Consider the following 25,952-nt stretch of genomic DNA (forward strand, 5'->3'; position numbering starts at 1 on the left):
CCATGCAATATTTCATTCTAGTTAATCTCCCATACCTTATTTTCTTAATTTGTCATTGGCTACATGTCGAAATAAACTTTCTTTCGCGCTGGTGTTGGAAATGAAGCTGAAAGTTGCAGTTCCTGTCGATAGTGCCGAACGCCGATTAGGTCATCATTTCCCCTCACACATCCCCACGCGCCGCAAAGACCAATCTTGTCATTCATTTTCAGCAACTGCATTTGGAGAATGCTTGTGTGAAGAAATAGCACACTAGTTGAGTAAAAAACTGGTTTTTAACGCAGTTGTGCGCTATTTCCTCACATGAAAAATCTTGTTATTCCAATCACACCCTCTTTCCCCCCCCCCCCCCTCCCTCCGGAGTCACATTACTTGTTTTGTGCAACCTATACTTGCTTCACACAGTCAAAGAGAAATACTAGACGCTACGAAAGCTGAAAAATTAGTACGACTCCTTCACACAGTTAAATTAAATTATGTTCCATTAGAATTTCAAACATTTATACCGAAAATTATGAAAGAAATATAATATAAAATTACAGTATCAGCACTCGATATTGCAATTTTGATATCGACATATCGGGGAAGAAATTATTGCCGATATATACAAATATTTTCTGAGAGATGTACAGATGTTTTATCAACAGTCCTAGTTCCCATGTCGCTGGAGCGCATTGCGGCTCTAAAGTGATACAAGATTCGAATCCCATCGAAACGGGATCCTCTGAAACAATGTTGGGCAGTTATCGTCGTCTGACGTGGAGTATTTTATATTTTCCAGTATGCGGACGGCGGAAACTACTCCGAAGATCCACAAATGAACAACTGCTTGTGGGACATAACACGTATCGAATACAGAAACTGCGACAAACGAGTACAGGTATTAAAATGTCGGTAGGAAAACTTTGGCGTTTTAATAGCGGAAATAGAAATAAAGTTACACTTTGAAACGCCGGTTTCGGCGGCAACACAGGAAATTAGAAGGAAGTAGGAAGAGAGGGACTTCCCCTAAAAATGTTCATGCCTCGGATGCGAACCTCTCCTGTTTCTCTTTCCTGCCATCCAGTTAAAAAGAAGTCTTGGTACTGATGTAGAAGAATAGAAAATTCATAAATGTTATGAACTTCAAATCATATTTATTTTTTTAGAAATACTGAACCAGGATTAGTTAAAGGTACCTCATATATATATATATTTTTTTCCAAATCATTTCATACTGCCAAGGCACTGAACCTTCAGCCGATAAAAAAATAATATCTAAATTAATTTCTGATTTACTGCACTTCATTTGGAGATCTCTTGGGTACAGTTTGTAGCACTAGAATTTGTGATTCTTGTAGTTCTAACTCCCACGCTCCATGTATAAAGTAACCATGAGAATCTTTCTCTTCAAAAGTGCCAGGCGGAATGTAATTCATTTGAATTAATTTGTTGTGGCAGCACTTGGAGTTCTATGTTGTGTCTTCTCTTCTATCTTTGGCATTCATTATCATAGAATAGATCAAGGGTTAGCCTATAGACTTCGTTTTCAAGTACTTGTAACTGGTGTACTGTCACTTCAGTAAAACGCCATGTTTTTTTATTTACCTTAACCTTCGACGAAACTGAGTTGCCTCTCCCTCTCCTTCCCCAACCCAGGTTCCGAGTACCTTTAACGGAGGTGGGCTCTAAGCAGAGAACTGTCACTGAGTTTCTTTCGGCAGATAAACAGAGCATCACAAATATTTATAGACGCTTGCAGAATGTCTACGGAGGCCTGGCACAGAACAAAAGCACGGCGACTCGTTGGGCGAGGCGTCTGTCATCATCGCAACAAGGTCGCAACCTGTCCGAACTCGCCGAGCGGTCTAGGGCGCTGCAGCCACGGACTGTGCGGCTGGTCCCGGCGGAGGTTCGAGTCCTCCCTCGGGCATGGGAGTGTGTGTTTGTCCTTAGGATAATTTAGATTAAGTAGTGTGTATAAGCTTAGGGACTGATGACCTAAGGAATTAAGTCCCATAACACTTTACACGCATTTGAACTTTTTTTTTTGTCCCAATTCTCATGAACCAGCCCGCCGTACATAGCTGTATTTTCTTTAACGTTGGAACGTGCGGACACTCTCATTCGAGCTGATTGACAGATCACAGTCACACACCTCTCTGCAAAATTTAACGTCTCTGTTGACAGTGCAGACACACTCGTCCACCAGTTGGGGTACTCAAGAGGCGTATATCCGTTGGGTTCCTTGCTGCCTAACAGAAGATCGTAAAGAGCAACGATGGACCGCTTGTGCGGAGTTGCTTGCGCGTCAAGAGGCTGATCGTGACAACCTTTTATCGAATATCGTAACGGGCCATGAAATATGGGTTCATCACTTCGAACCTCTCCGAAGAAAAAAATGTTCAAATCCGCTCCCTCAACCGCTAAGGTCGTGGCAGCGTTCTCCTGGGAATCTGAAGGGGTTATTCCGTTCGATGTCCTCCGTCATAGTGGAACGATCAATTCTGTGCTACCCTCAGGAAATTGGAGGCTCGACTTCAGTGTGTTCGTCGCCAAAAAAATGCAAACCTTCTCCATGACAACTCAAGGCCTCACATACGTCTGTGCACCCGCGAGGAGCTCACAAAACTTCATTGGACAGTTCTTCCGTATCCACGCTACAGCTCGGATCTCGCACCTTCCGACTTTCATCTGTTTGGTCCAATGAAGGATGCAGTGCGTGGATGATTGGGTGGTTTTTGATGTCACAAGGCGCTGACTCCGACGTCGGCCAGTAGAGGGGTACCATGAGGACATACAGGTCCTCCCCAGTAAGGTGGCGTAAGTCTGCCGCTGTAAACGGGCGTAAGTCTGCCGCTGTAAACGGAGATTATGTCGAAAAAATAGGGTTTTGTAGTCCAAAGAGTGGGGAAATAACATGGTGTATCGGAATCCTGAATAAAACCAACCTGCTTTCAGAAAAAATGTGCAACATTACTTAATGCACGTCTCTTACATATCAGGGACGTGGATGGAGAAAATGTGGGAAAACACGATTTTCTGCACTCATCGATCCATTCATGAGCACGTCGACACGGTTATAGCTGAGTGCGTCTCTCCACAATTCTCTCGCATCTGCGGAGTAATCTATCTGTGTTGTAACTCGGCGATGACATTTTATCTACGAGTGTTTACAATGAAATGTACTGCGACATGCTCTCACTTAACCGAGAAGGTCGACCATCGCTCGGCTTATCGCGTGCTCATTCACCGCCGTTATCAGCAGCGATAATAAAAGTTTCCGATAAGACAGACAGGCACCAAATGAGAGTTTCGTAACTGCCAGCTGCAAAAAAACCATGAAGGCAACACCGCCGGACTCGACGTGAGAGAGATAACCCATTATCAGCGACAATCCTGTAGTTACCTTCCATTTAATCAATGTATCGGTGACTTTACTCGTAGAATTTTTTTAAGCACACGATACAGTTTTCTTATTACTCTCTCGCGAAATGTAGTTTGCGAGAATCCGAGACTGATATAGCTGAGAGTACCCGCCCAGATTTTGAGAACGTTACGGCGATGATTGGCATCGCAAGAACCTGTGATACCGGTACGGTAGTTCAATTTCCTTGCTTCGGAAATCTTTTTGCTTCCTACCTTAAACAATATTTGGACTTCCTCCACTACTGTGACGTTTCCATCTTTGATTTTAAGTACATACTTATTCACCTTTCTACTACTCTTCCATCGCCTTCGTCTTTGGTTTGCTTATCCTTAAGGCATATTGTGTTTTAGGTAGATTGCCTATTCCTTCCAACGTTTGTTCCAAGTCTTCCTTAAATCCGGCTACTTGCTACGCCGCTGTGAGTCTCAGCATTGGTATCTTTAGCCTTCCTCTTTTCTTTCATTTCTTTTCTGCTTCTTTGACGCACAAGTTAACTAGTGGTGAGTATTGTTAATTTAAGACACAATGACTGGGGGAAGACAAAGAAATAAAGAGTAAAAATGCCCCTTAGCGCTTTTAGTAAACTCAACAGGATTTCGAAAGTACAACGAAAAACTAGCCAAGGTAGCAAATTTCATTTTTTTTATCTACTCGATGACTAATTTCGGACCGGGACTCCTTTTCCAGAATCATCGTAACACATAGTCAAAATGGTATTTCCGTAAATTCAAAAACTGTCTATCTGTTACGATAATTTGAAAATCGGTCCCGGCCCGAAACTAATAATCGAGTAAACAAAAGGAATGTATAACATTGGCTAGTTCTTCGTTGTACTGATTAACAGACGTTGCTGACCTGCAATTATTCCAGCATGCTGGAAGATCGTAAAAAGGATATCCAAAGCTAAGCTTTCGAAGGCACATGCAGATTCTCAGCTAACTCCAGCGGCACACGTTGCAAGAGAGGCGTTCAGCATCACGGTGGGTTTTAGTGTTAAATTTCAGACAGCGTACGTTCGTAGAGTAGTCAACCACATTATTGCCTCTCGAGAAAAGACCACGGAGGTAAATAAAATTAGAGACATCGGAGCCCAAACGAAGGCTTGCTAACAATCGTGCTTTTCGCGAACCTTTCGCGACTGAAATAGGAAAGGGCAGAAGTGACAGTGTTACGTATCTACACTCCTGGAAATGGAAAAAAGAACACATTGACACCGGTGTGTCAGACCCACCATACTTGTTCCGGACACTGCGAGAGGGCTGTACAAGCAATGATCACACGCACAGCACAGCGGACACACCAGGAACCGCGGTGTTGGCCGTCGAATGGCGCTAGCTGCGCAGCATTTGTGCACCGCCGCCGTCAGTGTCAGCCAGTTTGCCGTGGCATACGGAACTCCATCGCAGTCTTTAACACTGGTAGCATGCCGCGACAGCGTGGACGTGAACCGTATGTGCAGTTGACGGACTTTGAGCGAGGGCGTATAGTGGGCATGCGAGAGGCCGGGTGGACGTACCGCCGAATTGCTCAACACGTGGGGCGTGAGGTCTCCACAGTACATCGATGTTGTCGCCAGTGGTCGGCGGAAGGTGCACGTGCCCGTCGACCTGGGACCGGACCGCAGCGACGCACGGATGCACGCCAAGACCGTAGGATCCTACGCAGTGCCGTAGGGGACCGCACCGCCACTTCCCAGCAAATTAGGGACACTGTTGCTCCTGGGGTATCGGCGAGGACCATTCGCAACCGTCTCCATGAAGCTGGGCTACGGTCCCGCACACCGTTAGGCCGTCTTCCACTCACGCCCCAACATCATGCAGCCCGCCTCCAGTGGTGTCGCGACAGGCGTGAATGGAGGGACGAATGGAGACGTGTCGTCTTCAGCGATGAGAGTCACTTCTGTCTTGGTGCCAATGATGGTCGTATGCGTGTTTGGCGCCGTGCAGGTGAGCGCCACAATCAGGACTGCATACGACCGAGGTACACAGGGCCAACACCCGGCATCATGGTGTGGGGAGCGATCTCCTACACTGGCCGTACACCACTGGTGATCGTTGAGGGGACACTGAATAGTGCACGGTACATCCAAACCGTCATCGAACCCATCGTTCTACCATTCCTAGGCCGGCAAGGGAACTTGCTGTTCCAACAGGACAATGCACGTCCGCATGTATCCCGTGCCACCCAACGTGCTCTAGAAGGTGTAAGTCAACTACCCTGGCCAGCAAGATCTCCGGATCTGTCCCCCATTGAGCATGTTTGGGACTGGATGAAGCGTCGTCTCACGTGGTCTGCACGTCCAGCACGAACGCTGGTCCAACTGAGGCGCCAGGTGGAAATAGCATGGCAAGCCGTTCCACAGGACTACATCCAGCATCTCTACGATCGTCTCCATGGGAGAATAGCAGCCTGCATTGCTGCGAAAGGTGGATATACACTGTACTAGTGCCGACATTGTGCAAGCTCTGTTGCCTGTGTCTATGTGCCTGTGGTTCTGTCAGTGTGATCATGTGATGTATCTGATCCCAGGAATGTGTCAATAAAGTTTCCCCTTCCTGGGACAATGAATTCACGGTGTTCTTATTTCAATTTCCAGGAGTGTATATGCGACAGTATCATCTGCGACGAATCGCGTCTCAAAAACGTTTTACAAATATTCAGTCGGATCTTGACAATACTCGTACTTCACAGTGATACAAAGATTGGCAACTTGTTTTGAATGTTCATAAATGGGAAAAGAGTATTGTAAAATGACTGCAGTATCAATGAGTGACAACTGAAACTGGTTAACTCATACAAATACCCGTGTGTAACAATTTTCTAGGAATATGAAATGAAACGATCACATAGATTCAGTGTCATGTAAAACAAGTGGCAGACTTCGTTCATTGGCAGAAGGGTTTCCCAGCGCAACTTCTACAGCGTAGTCAAAATAACCGTGGGCCATCCACATGTTACGCACCCTCCATACCCACCCACATGTTATGCACCCTCCATACAGTTCCGGTCTCTCCTCGCGCGATTTCCATATTTTGGGAGATCTGCAGAAAGACATTCCTGGCCGACGATTTGCTTCGGACGAGGAGGTGATTCCGTAGGCAACCGCAAACATTTTTTCATGAAGACATCGACCGTCTTGTCTCGCAGTGGGCTAAATATATTAACAGTAATGGCGATTACGTTTGAAATTATAAACAGTTTACTTACTTTTACCCATCTATCTCGTTTTCATTTGACTTCCCCTCAAATGAGGTGCTGCCTTCTGGTCCCAATACTATAAAAAAATTAATTTTAAAGTTTTCCAAAAAATTGACCATCATCATTGTAAGCAACGAATGGCAAAAAGGAAACAATCAACTGTTTTTAGGAACTGGTTTCACTTTGGAAGGAATGGGACATGCAGTTTTCAGTGAAACCTTCATTTCCCCTGAGATATATCTCAAAGCAATTTCGCATTTATCTAAGACAAAGTCCCACATCTCGGACCTTCAATGAACTCATAACGGCTAAAACAAATTACAGTCCTAAATAAAAAGCAAAAATGGGCCTAAAAAAGAACACATTTATATGAAGAGTATATACTGCCCCAGTGTTTTCACTTCGAAGCCACTCATAAAGGCAGTAGTTCAACCTCAAATTCACTTGACAATAAGTTAAGATATAATTACTTTCAACGTCAATGATCTCCTCAATATAACCACTATAAAAAAGATACACGCCACAATCTTCTACATCACGTAGCACAACGTCCTACAATCACGTAGCACTATCTCCGCACCGACTGTTGCTTTTAATGCTCCTACAATGTGCTACATTTGTAGAAGTACCTCTTTGTACCACTACATGTCTATGTTTTGCGAGAGCATCTGTTGTTTCCAACGAAATACACCGGTACTTTAAAAATAATAATAAAATAGTGGTTTCAGGCAGGAAAGATTGCTATTCAAAAGAGTTAAGAACTTTTTCTGAAACGGATGTTGGAAACGACGGCCGTAAAGAAGAAATTGCTCGCCCCGTAAGACAATCACGTAAACTCCGACTCAAGACATTTAGGATAATTAGGGAAAGACGAGCCCATCAGCTCCAGGTTTAAGAAAGCTTCTTCTCCGAGAATCCAACCCAACCGTAAACAATAGCCACAGGAAGAGCACACAGACACGGCCAAGAAATGAGATGTTACACTGTTAAGAATAACGTATTGAGTTCTATGTCGGAGAAGCCCCGAAATGAGTCACAACTCTGACCACGAAGACGCCTTAATAGAAAGGAAATCAGAAAACGCCAAAGTTGCCGTGTATATGCGAAAGTTTGGAGACTGTAATGCATTGAATAGTCCACCAGTGTGAACGTCAAATGGCTCTCAATTACGATGTTAAGAACTGGGGGTGAGTGAACCACTGAAAAGGCTAACGCAAGAAAGGTTTCGTCTGTAAAGAAAATTCACGTATTTCATCTTTTATTATGATTTCTAATGCCTGAACCTCGGTACGATTTTCCACTCACTCTGTAAGTCTCATGTTGTCATTAGTAAACGCTCGTCACATTAAAACTCGAAATAAGCAGTTGTAGAACGTACCATGCACTGAATACTTACCCGTCGCAATTGGGTAATTAACTGGAAGCACCGCGAGATAATTATCGTCATATCCCCGTAAGTTACAGCTGAAACTAAATGCCGCTGCACTCTTAAGAAACACAGCACGCTTGAGAAAGCCGTACAAAGAGAGTTACGGTTCTAGAGAGAAAAAAGGATGTTCATGCAAAAGGACGATTTCATGGCGCCGAGCTAATTGAGCAAGCTTGCGGCTGATAGTGAAAGTACATTCCTCTGTCGAGATTCCACATTATTACGGAGTTATTGTACTTACTGCGGTTTTCAACCTGACTCTTACTTCTCGGCCGACGACACGTCGCAGCGCTAAGTACCGGCAGGTGAAGGTGAAAGCCAACAGCTGAGGCCCAGGTGCGCTCCACATAGGCACCAGGGTGCCACCTGGCCACGGCAATTGCGCCCCATTGTCCCCTGTTGACGGGCCACGCCCAGCTCCCAGCCGGACGTGACCTTCGTGTCAGAAGCTGGCAGTCAGAAAAGTCTGTCGTGGCTGCAGCCTCCAATTAACTAACCACACACGGCTGCTTTATAGTCGCACTGCTGAGCTGGACGAAAATGTCTCAACGCCACGACAAAACCAGTGGGAACAAAGATGTGGTATGTGGATTCTCCAAACACTTCCATTCTTTATTATTTCTACGTACTATATGTTTCGATATCTATGTTTCATCTCCTGTGGATCTTACGCCACAATCGCTCAAGTCAGTTTTCTGAACTGACAGTCCCGTTGGAAAGGAAACGGCGGAAAGTGGATTAGCTACAACCTTTTTCAAGAAAATGCTTCTGGCACAAGGAAACGTCAACAGGTTCAATCCTGGCATGGCATACAGTTTCTCTTCTTTACTTTCTTGTAACCATCAAGGAGTTTGATTCCACCACACAGTCTGTGCAAGGGAAGTTTCATTCTGACGCTCTATCGTCCACAACTACACTACTGGCCATTAAAATTGCTACACCAAAGAGAAATGCAGATGATACACGGGTATTCATTGGACAAATATACTAGAACTGACATTACATTTACACGCAATTTGGGTGCATAGATCCTGAAAAATCAGTACCCAGAACCACCACCTCTGGCCGTAATAACAACCTTGGTACACCCGGGCATTCAGTCAAACAGAGCTTAGATGGCGTGTACAGGTACAGCTGCCCATGCAGCTTCAACACGATACCACAGTTCATCAAGAGTATTGTGACGAGCCAGCTGCTTGGCCACCATTGACCAGACGTTTTCAATTCGTGAGATGTCTGGAGAATGTGCCGGCCAGGGTAGCAGTCGAACATTTTCTGTATCGAGAAAGGCCAGTACAGGGCCTGCAACATGCAGTCGTGCATTATCCTGCTGAAATGTAGGGTTTCGCAGGGATCGAATGAAGGGTACAGCCACGGGTCGTAACACACCTGAAATGTAACGTCCACTGTTCAAAGTGCCGTCATTGCGAACAAGAGGTGAGCGAGACGTGTAACCAATGGCATCCCATGCCATCACACCGGGTTATACGCCAATATGGCGATGACGAATACACGCTTCCAATGTGCGTTCACCGCGACGTCTCCAAACACGGATGCGACCATTATGATGCTGTAAACAGAACCTAGATTCATCCGAAAAAATGACATTTTGACATTCGTGCACCCAGGTTCGTCGTTGAGTACACCATCGCAGGCGTTCCTGTCTGTGATGCAGCGTCAAGGGTAACCGCAGCCATGGCCTCCGAGCTGATAGTCCATGCTGCTGCAAACGTCGTCGAACTCTTCGTGCAGATGGTTGTTGTCTTGCAAACGTCGCCATCTGTTGACTCAGATCCGTTACAGCCACGCGGATAAGATGCTTGTCATCTCGACTGCTGGTGATACGAGCTCACTGGGATCCAGCACGGCGTTCCGTATTACCCTCCTGAACCCACCGATTCTAAATTCTGTTAACAGTCATGGGGTCTCGACCAACGCGAGCAGCAATGTCGCGATACGATAAACCGCAATCGCGACAGGCTACAATCTGACCTTTATCAAAGTCGGAAACGTGATGGTACGCATTTCTTCCCCTTACACGAGGCATCACAACAACGTTTCACCAGGCAAAGTCGATCAACTGCTGTTTGTGTATGAGAAATCGGTTGGAAACTTTCCTCATGTCAGCAAGTTGTAGGTGTCGCCACCGGGCGCCAACCTTGTGTGAATGCTCTGAAAAGCTAATCATTTCCATATCATATCATATTCTTCCTGTCGGTTAAACTTCGCGTCTGTAGCACATCATCTTCGTGGTGTGCAATTTTAATGGCCAGTAGTGTATGTGCCATCTCCTGTGGGGTCTTACGCCACAATGGCTGAAGTCAGTTTTCTGATCTGACAGTCCTGTGAGAAAGGATATGGCGGAGATTGGATTAGCTACAATCTTTTTCAAGAAAAAGCTTCTGGCACAAGGAAACGTCCACAGATCCAATCCTGGCATGGTGTACAGTGTCTCTTCTTTACTTTCTTTTATCCATCAAGGAGTTTCATTCCACCATACAGTCTCTGCAAGGGAAGTTTCATTCTGAACCCTCTATCGTCCACAACTATTATCGGACTGCCTACTAACCTCTAACTGAACAGATAGAATTTTTCCACAGGCAGATGAAGACGGAATCGTGCAAAATCTCCCAACGGACAACATCACACCTGCTTAATAGTAGTATACACGATCACAGACAGAATTTCTATTTGTTGTGATGAACGGCAGCTTGCTTTAAATGTGGAAATGTGTAAGACAATACAGATGAGTTGCGAAAAGAATCTCATAATGTTCGAATATAGTAGTAGTGGTGTGCTCACTGACACAGTCTCGCCGATAGACGAAACGTTGCAATACGGCTTGAAGCGGAGAAAGGTCGGTCGCAGGAAATGCGGGTGATCGACTTCGTTTTATTGCGAGAATTCTAAGCAATTGTAGGACTTCTATAAAGGAGACCCCGTACAGAAAACTTGCGAGATCCATTCTTGAGTACTGCTCGATTGTTTGGGATTCCCACTAGTTCGAATCAAAGGAAGACATCGAAGCAATTCAAAGGCGTGCTGTTAGATTTGTTACCGGTACGTTCGATCAACACGCGAGTACTGGAGGTAAAAGGGCGAAGTTTTTGCGAACGTCATTACAAAACCGGCATTTGCGACAGACATCAGAACGATTCTATAGCTGTAAGTAGGCTGTTTATGTTTTCTCTATGTAAGTAGGCTGTTTATGTTTTCTTATTGGCAACGTTACGTAACGCCACCTCTGTATGAAAATCACTGGCTGTGCTGTGTGCAGTCTGTGGCTGCTTTCATTGTTGTAATACTCGCCATTGTAGTGTTAGGCAGCTGGCTGTGAACAGCGCGTAGCGTTGCGCAGTTGGAGGTGAGCCGCCAGCAGTGGTGGATGTGGGGAGAGAGATGGCGGAGTTTTGAAATTTGTCATGAACTGCTATATTTATATATGATGATATCAAGGTAAATACATTGTTTGTTCTCTATTAATATCTTTCATTTGCTAACTATCCCTACCAGTAGTTAGTGCCTTCCATAGTTTGAATCTTTTATTTAACTGGCAGTAGTGGCGCTCGCTGTATTGCAGTAGCTTGAGCAGCGAAGATTTTTGTGAGGTAAGTGATTTGTGAAAGGTATAGTTTAATGTTAGTCAGGGCCATTCTTTTGTAGGGAATTTTGAAAGTCAGATTGCGTTGCGCTAACAAAAATATTGTGTGTTAGGTTAAGGACAGTCGTGTATAATTGTTCTAAGGGGACGTTTCATATGGTGATTGTGCACCTGCACAGTCACAACAGATGGCTGCTGGCCGTCTCTACAAGGACTACAGTGGGTCTGCATCTTTGATGGCCCACCAATACCATTATTTCTGCAAGGACTGCACTGGCTCTGCACCTCTGGTGTCCGACCAATACCATTATTTCTACAAGGACTGCAGTGGGTCTGCACCTCTGGTGGCCCACCAATATCGTAATCTCTACCAGGACTACAGTGGGTCTGTTCTGTGATGACCTACCTACCAATATTCTTCAAAACGTCGAATGACTCTGCTGTGGGTTTGCTATGTTGTGGCCCATCACCTGTCTGCATGTCAAGAGTCAGCACTGTCCTTCCGTTGGAAGGACAACACTACTTCTTCAAGACTGCATGGAAATCCACTACTTCTACGTGCATTTTCTTTTACTGCTCAGACTTTGAGAAAAACTCTGCATTTTTACTATTATGATGAATGATCAGGACTATCTTTATGGACTGTGAGAAAATTTAAGCTTTTGACCAACATTGTATCAATAAGTGTGTGCATTTGATTTCTTTGTTATTGTAATTATGAAAAAATTTTTTCAAATCTGTATTGGCCACTGCCCAATCCAATTTGTAAAAATTTTTTGTGGGGAGCATGGGGGCTATGTAAGTAGGCTGTTTATGTTTTCTCTATGTAAGTAGGCTGTTTATGTTTTCTTATTGGCAACGTTACGTAACGCCACCTCTGTATGAATATCACTGGCTGTGCTGTGTGCAGTCTGTGGCTGCTTTGCATTGTTGTAATACTCGCCATTGTAGTGTTTGGCAGCTGGCTGTGAACAGCACGTAGCATTGCGCAGTTGGAGGTGAGCCGCCAGCAGTGGTGGATGTGGGGAGAGAGATGGCGGAGTTTTGAAATTTGTCATGAACTGCTATATTTATATGTGATGATATCAAGGTAAATACATTGTTTGTTCTCTATTAATATCTTTCATTTGCTAACTATCCCTACCAGTAGTTAGTGCCTTCCATAGTTTGAATCTTTTATTTAGCTGGCAGTAGTGGCGCTCGCTGTATTGCAGTAGCTTGAGCAGCGAAGATTTTTGTGAGGTAAGTGATTTGTGAAAGGTATAGTTTAATGTTAGTCAGGGCCATTCTTTTGTAGGGAATTTTGAAAGTCAGATTGCGTTGCGCTAACAAAAATATTGTGTGTTAGGTTAAGGACAGTCGTGTATAATTGTTCTAAGGGGACGTTTCATAGCCACCAACATACATCTTGTGTAAGGACCGCGAAGACAAGATAAGTCAGGGCTCGTACGGAAGCCTGTAGACAGCCGTTATTTCTCGCTTTATTTGCGAAAGGCCATTCACCATGGCTTGCACAGTATGTTTTGTAGATGTAGGGGAGAGAGAGAGAGAGAGAGAGAGAGAGAGAGAGAGAGAGAGAGAGAGAGAGAGAGAGCACTTAGGCGAAAGCTATGAAATTCACTCAAAGATAGAGAGTACAGCCTACAAACAAATTTACTCAAGGACAGAGGGAACAACTCCGACGAGATAAAAAATCCTTATCGCTGTGACAGCTCATAAAAAAAGAGCCGATGTCATTTTATGATTACACCAGATTGCAACACACACTTGCGAAATTACTTTATACTGTTGATTTTAAGGTTCGGAATTACATGCGTGGGAGAAGCTAAACTACTTGTAACGGTAGAGAATGCCGGCGTAACTGCGACACCTGTTCTAGGAATACCACAAACAGTGAGCGCCAGCAAATTGTTCACTTTATGCTGTTTACTGCCTGCTTCCGGAGAAGGGTGCTCGTCAAAAGGCCCTCGTGCGTTCCAAAAGTTTTGTGTAGTTTTGTTGGTTGTATGCTGGCATCCTGAATGATAGTACCTACTCAGATGTATTCCCAGGGCAGAATGTACTTACTGCTTGAAAATGTTTATATATTATTGCCAAGGCGTGGCTTTTATTGATAAAATTACACAAATAAAGTTCTGTTATTGTTTAAAAACAAGGTACGTTGCGAGAACATTCACAAGGGAACCTCCCCATCGCACCCCCCTCAGATTTAGTTATAAGTTGGCACAGTGGATAGGCCTTGAAGAACTGAACACAGATCAGTCGAGAAAACAGGAAGAAGTTGTGTGGAACTATGAAAAAAATAAGCAAAATATACAAACGGAGTAGTCCAGGTGAAAGATAGGCAACATCTAGATCCCGTGGTTAACGTGTGGATCTGTTGAGCGAGAGGTCATTGGTTCAAGTCTTCCCTCGAGTGAGAAGTTTAATTTTTTATATAATCAACTTCGCTCTCCAAAATTCCAGGACATGCTCAGATTTGCTTGGACATATGCAGGATTTGACGGTCTACACACGGAAAAATTTGAAAACGCTAAAAACATATGCTTTGACAGAACACACGGAAAAGTGTGCGACTGTGAAACTGTTGCATTCATTTGTTGCAGTTTATGTGATAAATTCTTATGTTTTCATCACTTTTTTGGGAGTGATTATCACATCCACAAGAAAACCCAAATCGGGCAAAGCAGAAGAATCTTTTTACCCATTCGCCAAGGGTACAAGTTAGGTGGGTCGACGACATATTCCCCATGTGATGCACATGCCGTCACCAGTGTCGTATAGAATATATCAGATGTGTTTTCCTGTGGAGGAATCGGTTGACCTATGACCTTGCGATCAAATGTTTTCGGTTCCCATTGGAGACGCACGTCCTTTCGTCCACTAATCGTACGGCTTTGCGGAGCGGTCGCAAAACACAGACACTAAACTCATTACAGTGAACAGAGACGTCAATGAACGAACGGACAGATCATAACTTTGCGAAAATAAAATTTTCACACAAGGGAAGATTTGAACCAAGTACCTCACGTTCCGCAGCTGCTCACGCTAACCGCAGGACCACGGCGCTCCTGAGCTCACACTGTCCTTGATGTTGCCTGTCTTCCGCATGGACTACTCACTTTGTATATTTTGCTTATTTTTTCACAGTTCCACACAACTTCTTCCTGTTTTCTCGATTGATCTGTGTTCAGTGTTTCAAGGCCTATCCACTGTGCCAACTTATAACTAAATCTGAGGTTCCCTTGTCAGGAGTTACAGCACCACTTTCTTTGCCTTGATATGTTACCTGTCCGTACTCCATTAGCTCCAGCAGCCGTCAGACCACTCATTTGTTAGGTTCTTTATCAATAAATCCCAACATTTTTTATTCATCTGTTTAATATGTGGAGGTCCATATTTCCTATAAATAACCCATCACATAAAACGGTGCTGTGCGCTTTCTTCGCACTTACGAGGGTCACTCCAAAAGAATGCACACTATTTTTGTAAAAATACAGTTTTCATTCTTCATGTGTGAAAGTTTTACAGTGTGTAGATACATCCTTCTCGCTTGTTTTCAAACTTCGAAGCTGTTCCCGTGAGTGGCGCTGTCACAGCATGTCTTCAAGATGGCTGCCACACTTTACGTTCGTCAGGAGCAACGTGCCGTCGTAGAATCCCTGTGCTGTGAAAACGAGACAGTGGGAAACATCCACAAGAGGTTGAAAAAGGTGTATGGAGATGCTGCTGTCGATCGCAGTACAGTTAGTCGGTGGGCAAGCAGGTTACGTGATGAAAGCGCGCACGGCAATATTTCGACTGTCATCGCAGCGGCAGGCCTCGTACTGCACACTCTCCAGACAATGTGCAGAGAGTTAAAGAATTGGTGACTGCAGACAGACGCATCACAGTGAACGAATTGTCACGCTAAGTTGGGATAGGGGAAAGAAGTGTTTGCAGAATACTGAAAGTGCTGGCGTTAAAAAAGGTTTGTGCCAGGTAGGTTCCCAGGATGTTGACAGTGGTTCACAAAGAAACAAGAAAAATGGTATGCAGCGAACTTTTGGAGATGAATTTCTTGGAAGAATTGTGACAGGTGATGAAACGTGGCTCCATCATTTTTCACCAGAGACGAAGAGGCAATCAATGGAGTGGCACATGCAAATTCACCCAAGAAAAAAAAAATTCAAAAACACACCTTCTGCTGGGAAAGTTATGGCTACGGTGTTTTTCGATTCCGAAGGACTCTTAATTGTGGACGTCATGCCAAGTGGAACCACCATAAAGCCTGATGCATATGTGACGACACTGAAGAAACTTCAAGCTCGACTGAGTCGTGTTCGACCACATCGGCCAAAGCAGGATTTTTGCTGTTGCACGACAATTCACGGCCACATGGCAGTCGAAAAACCATGCAAGCGATCACAAAACTCGGATGGACAACACTGAAGCACCCCGCCTTACAGTCCTGACTTGGCTCGATGTGACTAACATCTCTTTGGGAAACTGAAAGACTCTTTTCGTGGAACAAGGTTTGAAGATGATGACTCCCTTGTGCTCGCTGCCAAACAGTGGGTCCAACAGGTTGGTCCAGAATTTTACCGTGCGGGTATACAGGCGCTCTGTTTCCAAGATGGCGTAAGGCAGTTGAGGGGGATTGAAATTATGTGGAGAAATGAAAATATTGTTCCCAAAGGATGTATCTACACAATGTAAAACTTTCAAACATGTAGAATGAGCCGGCCGGAGTGGCCGTGCGGTTCTAGGCGCTACAGTCTGAAACCGAGCGACCACTACGGTCGCAGGTTCGAATCCTGCCTCGGGCATGGATGTGTGTGATGTCCTTAGGTTAGTTAGGTTTAATTAGTTCTAAGTTCTAGGCGACTGATGACCTCAGAAGTTAAGTCGCAAGTGCTCAGAGCCATTTGAACCAAGTAGAATGAAAGGTGGATTTTTAAAAAAATAGTGTGCACTTCTTTTAGAATGACCCTTGTACATCTTGTGGTTCGCACGAAACCTCGCTGTCTCTCCGGTGCTGTCTGGGACTCAATTGGTTTTGTGAGACACCACGGCTCTGCCATGCTGAAACCTCTCCCCCTGAGTCACACACAGGCAGTGGGAGGCCTGTCATTTACCCTTATGTTTTTTTTCCTACTTTATTGTCGTTTCATCACCAGCGCACCATAACAGCGAAAGGGAGGAAGCGGAAATTATGTCAGCGGCCCAGACATTTCATTTCTGAACGAAATCCTTTTGAAGCTCATGAATCGATACAATATACTGAAAAGATTTTTGTTGATGGTATTTAAAAATATCTCAGCTGGCTTTAATTTTAATTTTAAAAATTATAAATATAGTGCGGAAAGAGGAAAAGATCTTAAAAGAACCACTACACATTATCTGAAACTGGAAATAGCTGCCCTGGGGAGGGATAAACAGAAGGAAAGGACAGTATGAGTGAGGGGGCCATTTGGGTTGTAATTCGGAGATAAAAGCGAATAGAGGACGGGTAAATTGTAAGAAACAGAAACGGAGTATAGGACAGGGGTGTGCGCCAGCCACGATATCGAGAAGAAAGTAATAAAAGACCGGTAGACAGGGAGTACTAGTATGGGGCAGGGTAGGGTAGGAAGACTAAGAGTTGACAGGACAGATAAACATCCGGACGCATTTCACTGTGTGAGCGATGGATTCGGTTGAGGCTTCGTTGGAAAAGTATATGGAGAGTGTTGGCTTGGTGGTGCTGGCATTCCCGACTCATCTCCTCCTGTCCACTTACTCCTAAGATTTTACGACACTACGTTCCTACTTCTGTGCTCTGACTTCCAGAAATCACAAAGCTCCCCCGAGCTTCATCTCAAGCAGTTCTCCTCCTCTCAATTATCTCTCATGAATACAGAAACGTTCCTTTCGCCGTGATCGGAACATCCAAGGCATCGCACGAAATCAAACTTCCGACAGCGGCCATAATCAGCACCCTCCTGGTAGTATTGAGCCCTCCCAAAACTACAGTTCGGTAGTTTTGGTACACTACATAAACGACGTGGTAAGCGGTAGGATTACCGGTAGAAGTAGTAGCGAAGAAACATAAATAAATGTGTACGAGATCAAATAGAAGACAACGACTTCTCTTCGCTGTTTTCTTTTTTTTTTCTTTTTGCATATAATCAGAACCACACATCATTCAGTGTTAATCCATTCTGTATTTTGTATATTTGCACAATATAAACTGCATTTTATACGTAATACGAATTATTTGATCGCATAACTTCCGTGCTTTTATGTAACCAAAGCAATTACTTTTGAGCCAATACAGTATATGTACAAACATACAAGACTATTACAAATGATTGAAGCGATTTCATAAATTCACTGTAGCTCCATTCATTGACATTTGGTCACGACACACTACAGATAGGTAGAAAAGCTCTGAAAGTTTTGTTCGGCTGAAGCCGCACTTCAGGTTTCTGCCGCCAGAGCGCTCGAGAGCGCAGTGAGACAAAATGGCGACAGGAGCCGAGAAAGCGTATGTCGTGCTTGAAATGCACTCACATCAGTCAGTCATAACAGTGCAACGACACTTCAGGACGAAGTTCAACAAAGATCCACCAACTGCTAACTCCATTCAGCGATGGCATGCGCAGTTTAAAGCTTCTGGATGCCTCTGTAAGTGGAAATCAACGGGTCGGCCTGCAGTGAGCGAAGAAACGGTTGAACGCGTGCGGGCAAGTTTCACGCGTAGCCCGCGGAAGTCGACGAATAAAGCAAGCAGGGAGCTAAACGTACCACAGCCGACGGTTTGGAAAATCTTACGGAAAAGGCTAAAGCAGAAGCCTTACCGTTTACAATTGCTACAAGCCCTGACACCCGATGACAAAGTCAAACGCTTTGAATTTTCGGCGCGGTTGCAACAGCTCATGGAAGGGGATGCGTTCAGTGCGAAACTTGTTTTCAGTGATGAAGCTCAGTGCGAAACTTGTTTTCAGTGATGAAGCAACATTTTTTTCTTAATGGTGAAGTGAACAGACACAATGTGCGAATCTGGGCGGTAGAGAATCCTCACGCATTCATGCAGCAAATTCGCAATTCATCAAAAGTTAACGTGTTTTGTGCAATCTCACGGTTTAAAGTTTACGGCCCTTTTTCTTCTGCGAAAAAAACGTTACAGGACACGTGTATCTGGACATGCTGGAAAATTGGCTCATGCCACAACTGGAGACCGACAGCGCCGACTTCATCTTTCAACAGGATGGTGCTCCACCCCACTTCCATCTTGATGTTCGGCATTTCTTAAACAGGAGATCATGATCAGCAATTCATGTCATGGCCTCCACGCTCTCCCGACTTAACCCCATGCGATTTCTTTCTGTAGGGTTATGTGGAAGATTCAGTGTTTAAACCTCCTCTACCAAGAAACGTGCCAGAACTGCGAGCTCGCATCAACGATGCTTTCGAACTCATTGATGGGGACATGTTGCGCCGAGTGTGGGAGGAACTTGATTATCGGCTTGATGTCTGCCGAATCACTAAAGGGGCACATATCGAACATTTGTGAATGCCTAAAAAAACTTTTTGAGTTTTTGTATGTGTGTGCAAAGCATTGGGAAAATATCTCAAATAATAAAGTTATTGTAGAGCTGTCAAATCGCTTCAATCATTTGTAATAACCCTGTATTATTTTCTATTCAATAGAACATTCTTCATGATGATCAAAGGCAAGAGTATCCTGTTATTAATGAGAAACTTGTTTATGAATGACAGTGGGGTGAGAGAGAGGGAAGGGGGGTTCAAACAATCGTGTTAAGTTTGTCCATCCCGATAAGATTCAGAATCCCACTGACTACAATGTCAACCTGTCTGGTGTGAGCAGATGCACTCCTCACAGGTGAGGCGTACTCTGCACCTGACACACACACACACACACACACACACACACACACACACAGTCAGGGCAAGAGGGAACGTTCTCAGGATGTCAGGACTAGCTCCCCAGGTAATTGTTGTGAGTTTTCTTAAAATATTGATCCTCGCCCTGAACTTCAGCCTGGTTTTATGGGAGGACAGTGCACAGTGAAAAGTGACACCCAAGTATACAGCTGTTGTACAATGTTCAGGTCAACCAACTTTGATTCCATACGGAATCGTCGTGCACAGCGACCGTACATTAAGGAAGGACGGGAACACACCAATCAGCCTCAATACCATTGTTTTTTATTATTCTTGCATATCCACATTTCAGCTATAAATACCCATAGAGTGCTAAAACAAAAGGAAATTACAGAATCAGAACTGACTAACATAAAAAATATCACGTTACCCATCAGCAACGATCCATTTTAGTCAACAGAACATTTGAGTGGGTTAGCATCTAATAAACTCGCGACAGTATATGGCACCATATGACTTTACCGGCGCATTGGCAGAAGGAAAATGAGGTTATTGCTTACAAAAAGAAGTATATTTGCACATGACCTTTAAAATAAGTCAAGGAATGTCGATTTATCATGAGTCTTCATATATGAGGGCTGTTCCGAAAGTAGGGTCCGAAAGTCCGCGAAATGAAAACCACAGTGAAAATAAAAAAAAATTATTGGCAACAGCTACCTCTCTAAATATTAACCGCTCCGACTTACGACATTTGTCGTGGCGTTGTACAAACTTTCCAGCACCCCCGTCACAGAAAGAAGGCGCCCCTGCTTTCCGCCAATTCTCTACGTTGATCTGCCTTTCGTTGTTTGTGCTAAAATGTTGTCTACGTAGCCAGCGGTTCATGTGAGCAGAAACGAGCAACGGAGAGAGCCAATTAAGGGCTGTATTGTGGGTGATCAAACACTTCCCATCGAAAACGCTGCAGGAGCGTCTTCATTGCATCTGCAGAATGCGGCTGAGAATTGTCTTGAAGACACAAACGCATGACACTTATGTTTTGTGGGCTACATAGCTTCAGGCGAAATCTCTCACCAGATCCACATACTTGGCAGGAGACACTGTTGTTTTAGGTATTTCTACGTAATCACTTTGCGCTCTGAACTGAAAAAAAAAGCGATCAGCAGGCTCACTAAAGACACCGCACAACACATCTGTGCAAAGTTTCGTAGGATTTTCACACTGGTTCCCATTTCGCGCCCAATCGGGCCTTACTTTCCAAATACGCCTCATGTTAGAGGCGAAGCGATCCCCCAAATCTTCAATAATTGTTACATCACATTATAAATAAAAAACTACAGTTTTTTAACGTCAGTTTAATAAATATTAAAAAAGGAAGGGTTTTAAACTATCATATTGCAATGAAACTGGGTTAGTTACTTTTGTAATACACGAGGCGTTACATGTGCTGCATGAATTACGTCCTATGACAACCTCAGTTTCCTTCTGGCTACTCACGAATAGTATGCAGCGACTTTGTTAGATGGTAACTCACTCAAATGCTATAGAACTAAAAACTAAACTCCTCCCGAACAGGCCAAGAAGGCCCAACGGTACTGACCGGCCGCCGTGTCATCCTCAGACCACAGGCATCACTGGATGCGGATACGGAGGGGCATGCGGTCAGCGCACCGCTCTCCCGGCCGTATGTCAGTTTACGAGACCGCAGCCGCTACTTCTCACAAGGGAACCTCCCCATCGTCCCCCCCCCCCCCCCCCCCCACAGATTTAGTTATAAGTTGGCACAGTGGATAGGCCTTGAAAAACTGAACACAGATCAGTCGAGAAAACAGGAAGAAGTTGTGTGGAACTATGAAAAAAAAAAAGCAAAATATACAAACTGAGTAGTCCATGCGAAGATAGTCAACATCAAGGATAATCTGAGGTCACCAGCGCCGTGGTACCGTGGTTAGCGTGAGCAGCTGCGGAACGAGCGGTCCTTGGTTCAAATCTTCCTTCGAGAGGAAACTTTTATTTTTTATTTTCAGACAATTATCAAAGTTCAGGCACTCACACATAATCAACTTCGCTCTCCAAAATTCCAGGAAATGTTCAGATTTGCTTGGATATATGCAGGATTTGACGGTCTACTCACGGAAAAATTTGAAAATGTTAAAAACATATGTTTTGACAGAGCACAGGGAAAAGTGTGCGACTGTGAAACTGTTGCATTCATTTGTTGCAGGTTATGTGACAAACTCTTATGTTTTCATCACTTTTTTCGGAGTGATTATCACATCCACAAGAAAACCTAAACCGGGCAAAGTAGATGAATCTTTTTACCCACTCGCCAAGTGTACAAGTTCGTGGATCGACAACATATTCCTGTCATGTGACGCACATGCCTTCACCAGTGTCGTATAGAATATATCAGACGTGTTTTCCTGTGGAGGAATCGGTTGACCTATGACCTTGCGATCAAATGTTTTCGGTTCCCATTGGAGAGGCACGTACTTTCGTCTACTAATCGCACGGTTTTGCGGTGCGGTCGCAAAACACAGACACTAAACTTATTACAGTGAACAGAGACGTCAATGAACGAACGGACAGATCATAACTTTGCGAAAATAAAGACAATAAATTTTTCACTCGAGGAAAGAGTTGAACCGAGGACCTCTCGTTCCGCAGCTGCTCACGCTAACCACGGGACAACGGCGCTCTTGCGGTCGGGTTATCCATGATGTTGCCTATCTTCGCATGGACTACTCACTTTGCATATTTTGCTTATTTTTTCATAGTTCCACACAACTTCTTCCTGTTTTCTCGATTGATCCGTGTTCAGTTTTTCAAGGCCTATCCACTGTGCCAACTTATAACGAAATCTGAGGGTGGTGCGATGGGGAGCTTCCCTTGTCAGTCAAGTAGCTCCTCAGTTTGACTCACAAGGGCTGTGTGCACCCCGCTTGCCAACAGCGCTCGGCAGACCGGATGGTCACCCATCCAAGTTCTAGCCCATCCCGACAGCGCTTAACTTCGGTGATCTGACGGGAACCGGTGTTACCACTGCGGCAAGTCCATTGGCCACTCAAATGCCATGTTGACTACAATAGATCACTGATACTACGTAACATGGTGTTTCACTTATTTATTAAGTCAATCAATTCTGAGTCTGTAATTTCCTTGTATTTTAGCACTGAAAATGGCTATTTATAGCTGAAATCAGGATAGGCAAGTATAATAAAACACGAATGGGGCTGCGACTGACTACAGAGCTACCATTCCTTAAAATTTTGAAGTCGTTTGCTTGCTATGCAACGTCCAATTCGCACCGAGCTTTTCTATTCTGCAAATGAAATGCGCGTACCTGGGTCTTGTCGATGTTTGGTCGTATATGACTGACCTCACAGTAAAGCCAAGCGCACCCAGTGAGGTTACCTTTTGTTCCACCTCTTCTTCATAGTTAGTAGAGCACTGTGATGTAAAGACCAACATTTACACTTGTAATGGTTCTTTATTTACGTGACCATTACGGCACTCCAAACCCAGTTCTCGATAGCAGTAATATCGTATTACTTTTCTGCGAAGCAACAGAAATATTTTTGTGACAATATTCACACTGGTTTTATTAATGTATAGGTACTCCGATGTATCGATACATTACAATGATGTGGTTCTTGTGTGTATTCATTTCTGTGAAACTCTCATAATCTTTGACTTACTTGTAGCCGTTTTGGCGCGAATGCGCACACAGCAGTCTTTGTTTCACTTTGCAGAAGTTAAGTTGTTATTTCGCTTTGTAAAAGAACAGTCAAGTCTTGTGTTTGGTTCAAGTGGAAATTAAATGTATGAAGATTGATACAAAACTGTTTTCTTGATGATGTGACAATTAAGAAGATGAGTATGTGAATTTACAATAAGTTTAATAAAAATGTGGATCGTGAACACCAAGTCAAAAATTATTTCTACCACACCATTGTTCTGATCTGGGATTGTTTGATCATTATGAATTTCCTGACAAACCCATCTGTTAGGTCTTCAAATATTGCTAAAATACAGACCTGGTCCTTCTAGCAGTCAAAGTGGAATCACCCTAGAGTCAACAACATGAGCCATAACAACTTCGACGAAATCTACGTGGGAATCTATTCAAGGTAAGTGCCAAAATTAATGACTTTTCAACAGTGACTTCATTATTTCCATTCTGACGATACCATCCACTGTCAATAACTTTGTTTCCAGAATGAGATTTTCACTCTGCAGCGGAGTGTGCGCTGATATGAAACTTCCTGGCAGATTAAAACTGTGTGCCCGACCGAGACTCGAACTCGGGACCTTTGCCTTTCGCGGGCAAGTGCTCTACCATCTGTTTCATATCAGCGCACAATCCGCTGCAGAGTGAAAATCTCATTCTGGAAACATCCCCAGGCTGTGGCTAAGCCATGTCTCCGCAGTAGCCTTTCTTTCAGGAGTGCTAGTTCTGCATGGTTCGCAGGAGAGCTTCTGTAAAGTTTGGAAGGTAGGAGACGAGGTACTGGCAGAAGTAAAGCTGTGAGGACCGGTCGTGAGTCGTGCTTCGGTAGCTCAGATGGTAGAGCACTTGCCCGCGAAAGGCAAAGGTCCCGAGTTCGAGTCTCGGTCGGGCACATAGTTTTAATCTGCCAGGAAGTTTCAAATAACTTTGTTGTTGTCCGATAAAGCGAACATATGCTGCGTGAGCAACATTATTAATCTGATTTCTTACCTAATTTGCAAGTGGTGGTATTGTTAGACACTGATGAGCTGTAATCAGAAACAGGAGCACTGTGCTGCCCCGTGCGCCCTGCCATGCCGTAGAGTTCACGTTCTGGCTACTTGTGCGCGTACACAGAGTACCAGCAATTTGGCTCTCCCTGAGCGCACCTCGCCGTAACGGCCAGTCAAGGAGTCTTTTTCCGCATTAACCATTACGGCGCCCACTGCAGAGGAGAGGGCTGGATGTGTCGCAGCCGACCGGCGGCGTTTTATTGCCGCCAGTTTACGAGCCGGCATAAATTATTTACGCCGCAGCCTGTAGCAACATTTCTGAATTATTCAATTTACCGCCCGGCGCGGCGGTGATCGCTCCACTGCACGGCGGCCGGCGACTACGCGCTCCACGGACCCACATTTCCAGTGTGCCGTCGCGAGGTGCCACGGCGCGTAACACGGCGGAATCCCCGCTAATCAGCGGTAACCGCCGACGACGAGGCGTGCTGAGGGGTCGACAGGAGCCACTCGTCACTTACGGGCGGGCAGCGACCTACGGCGTGCATCGCAAGCCAAGAGTGGAGGAGCAATCTAGAGCTTCGAACGTACACGAATGAACGCAGCGCAGTGCAGAGAATGGACAAAATAACATAAATATCCAATACGATAAACACAATATGAGAACAGCCCTGAAACTCATCGCCTGTACTGGCAACGACGTCGGTACATTCGAAATGCCGAGCGACCCATCTACTTTGCTCTGTTATATACGAGGGTCGTTCAGCAAGTGATGTCACACATATTTTTTTCTCAGAACATATTTTCTGAGAAGAGAATTTGGTGACAATATACATCAACATGTCTTGCCCATGTCCTACTTTTCTACGCAGTAGTGTATTGACTCGACATTAATTACTTTTTGGTGCTGCTGTTTTCTCTTCCGTCAGTGTTTAATGGAGAATCTTGTATATTTGACAATATTTGTTTTACTGTACCTAACGGCGTAATATATTTTAAAATTTGATAGTGATATCATGTCTTCCAGAACAATATTGTATTCATAAATTTAAAAAAATAGCCCATTTGGACAGTCGTTGCGTCATTATCTCGCTACTGAAATATGAAATTCGTTGTGTGAACCCTCTGCCAAACACGTGCGTGTGGATCGCAGAGTAATGGTGCTGAAGCAATTACTTCACGGTCTGAAAGTCACCCCGCACTCGGCGCTGGTCGCGTAAGAGCGGCGGTGCGCCTGCGCCGCTCGCTTTCACCGGCCTGTGCTCTCGCTGCTGGCTATGGGGCGCCTCAGGTAGTAATTGTTGTGGAAGTCGGCGGACGGGCGGAATGTGGGCCGTGCCGGTCACGGATCGCCGCCCACCGCCCCTCCCGTGGCGAAACAGCCGCCCCGCCTCCCAGCACAGGTCCGCGGCGCGCGCTATAGGGGGGGGGGGGGGGGGGGGGGGGGGGGGGGGGGGGTTTATGACTAATATTTGCTTACACACGCCGCCGAGCGCGTCCAGCCTGGAATTATTCTCGAACAGGTACGAAGTGAAATAGCGGTATACGATCAAATGAAGCGTGGCCGTCGAATCGTGGTGAAAGATCGAAACTACCGGGTGATCGAAAAGTCAGTATAAATTTGAAAACTGAATAAATCGCGGAATAATGTAGATAGAGAGGTACAAATTGACACACATGCTTGGAATGACATGGTGTTTTATTAGAACCAAAAAAAAAAATAA

The 25,952-nt window shown here is 44.7% G+C and overlaps 1 long non-coding RNA gene and 1 pseudogene across 1 annotated transcript in view; both read right to left on the reverse strand.

The window, feature by feature from the left end:
- The window catches only part of LOC124606807, a 738,984-nt gene that overhangs the window by 14,146 nt on the left and 698,886 nt on the right, over nucleotides 1-25,952 (reverse strand). The window lies entirely within an intron of this gene.
- LOC124608150 lies at nucleotides 22,450-22,567 on the reverse strand (annotated as a pseudogene).

Source organism: Schistocerca americana, chromosome 3, assembly GCF_021461395.2.
Source record: "Schistocerca americana isolate TAMUIC-IGC-003095 chromosome 3, iqSchAmer2.1, whole genome shotgun sequence".
In the NCBI taxonomy this organism is placed as follows: Eukaryota; Metazoa; Arthropoda; class Insecta; order Orthoptera; family Acrididae; genus Schistocerca; species Schistocerca americana.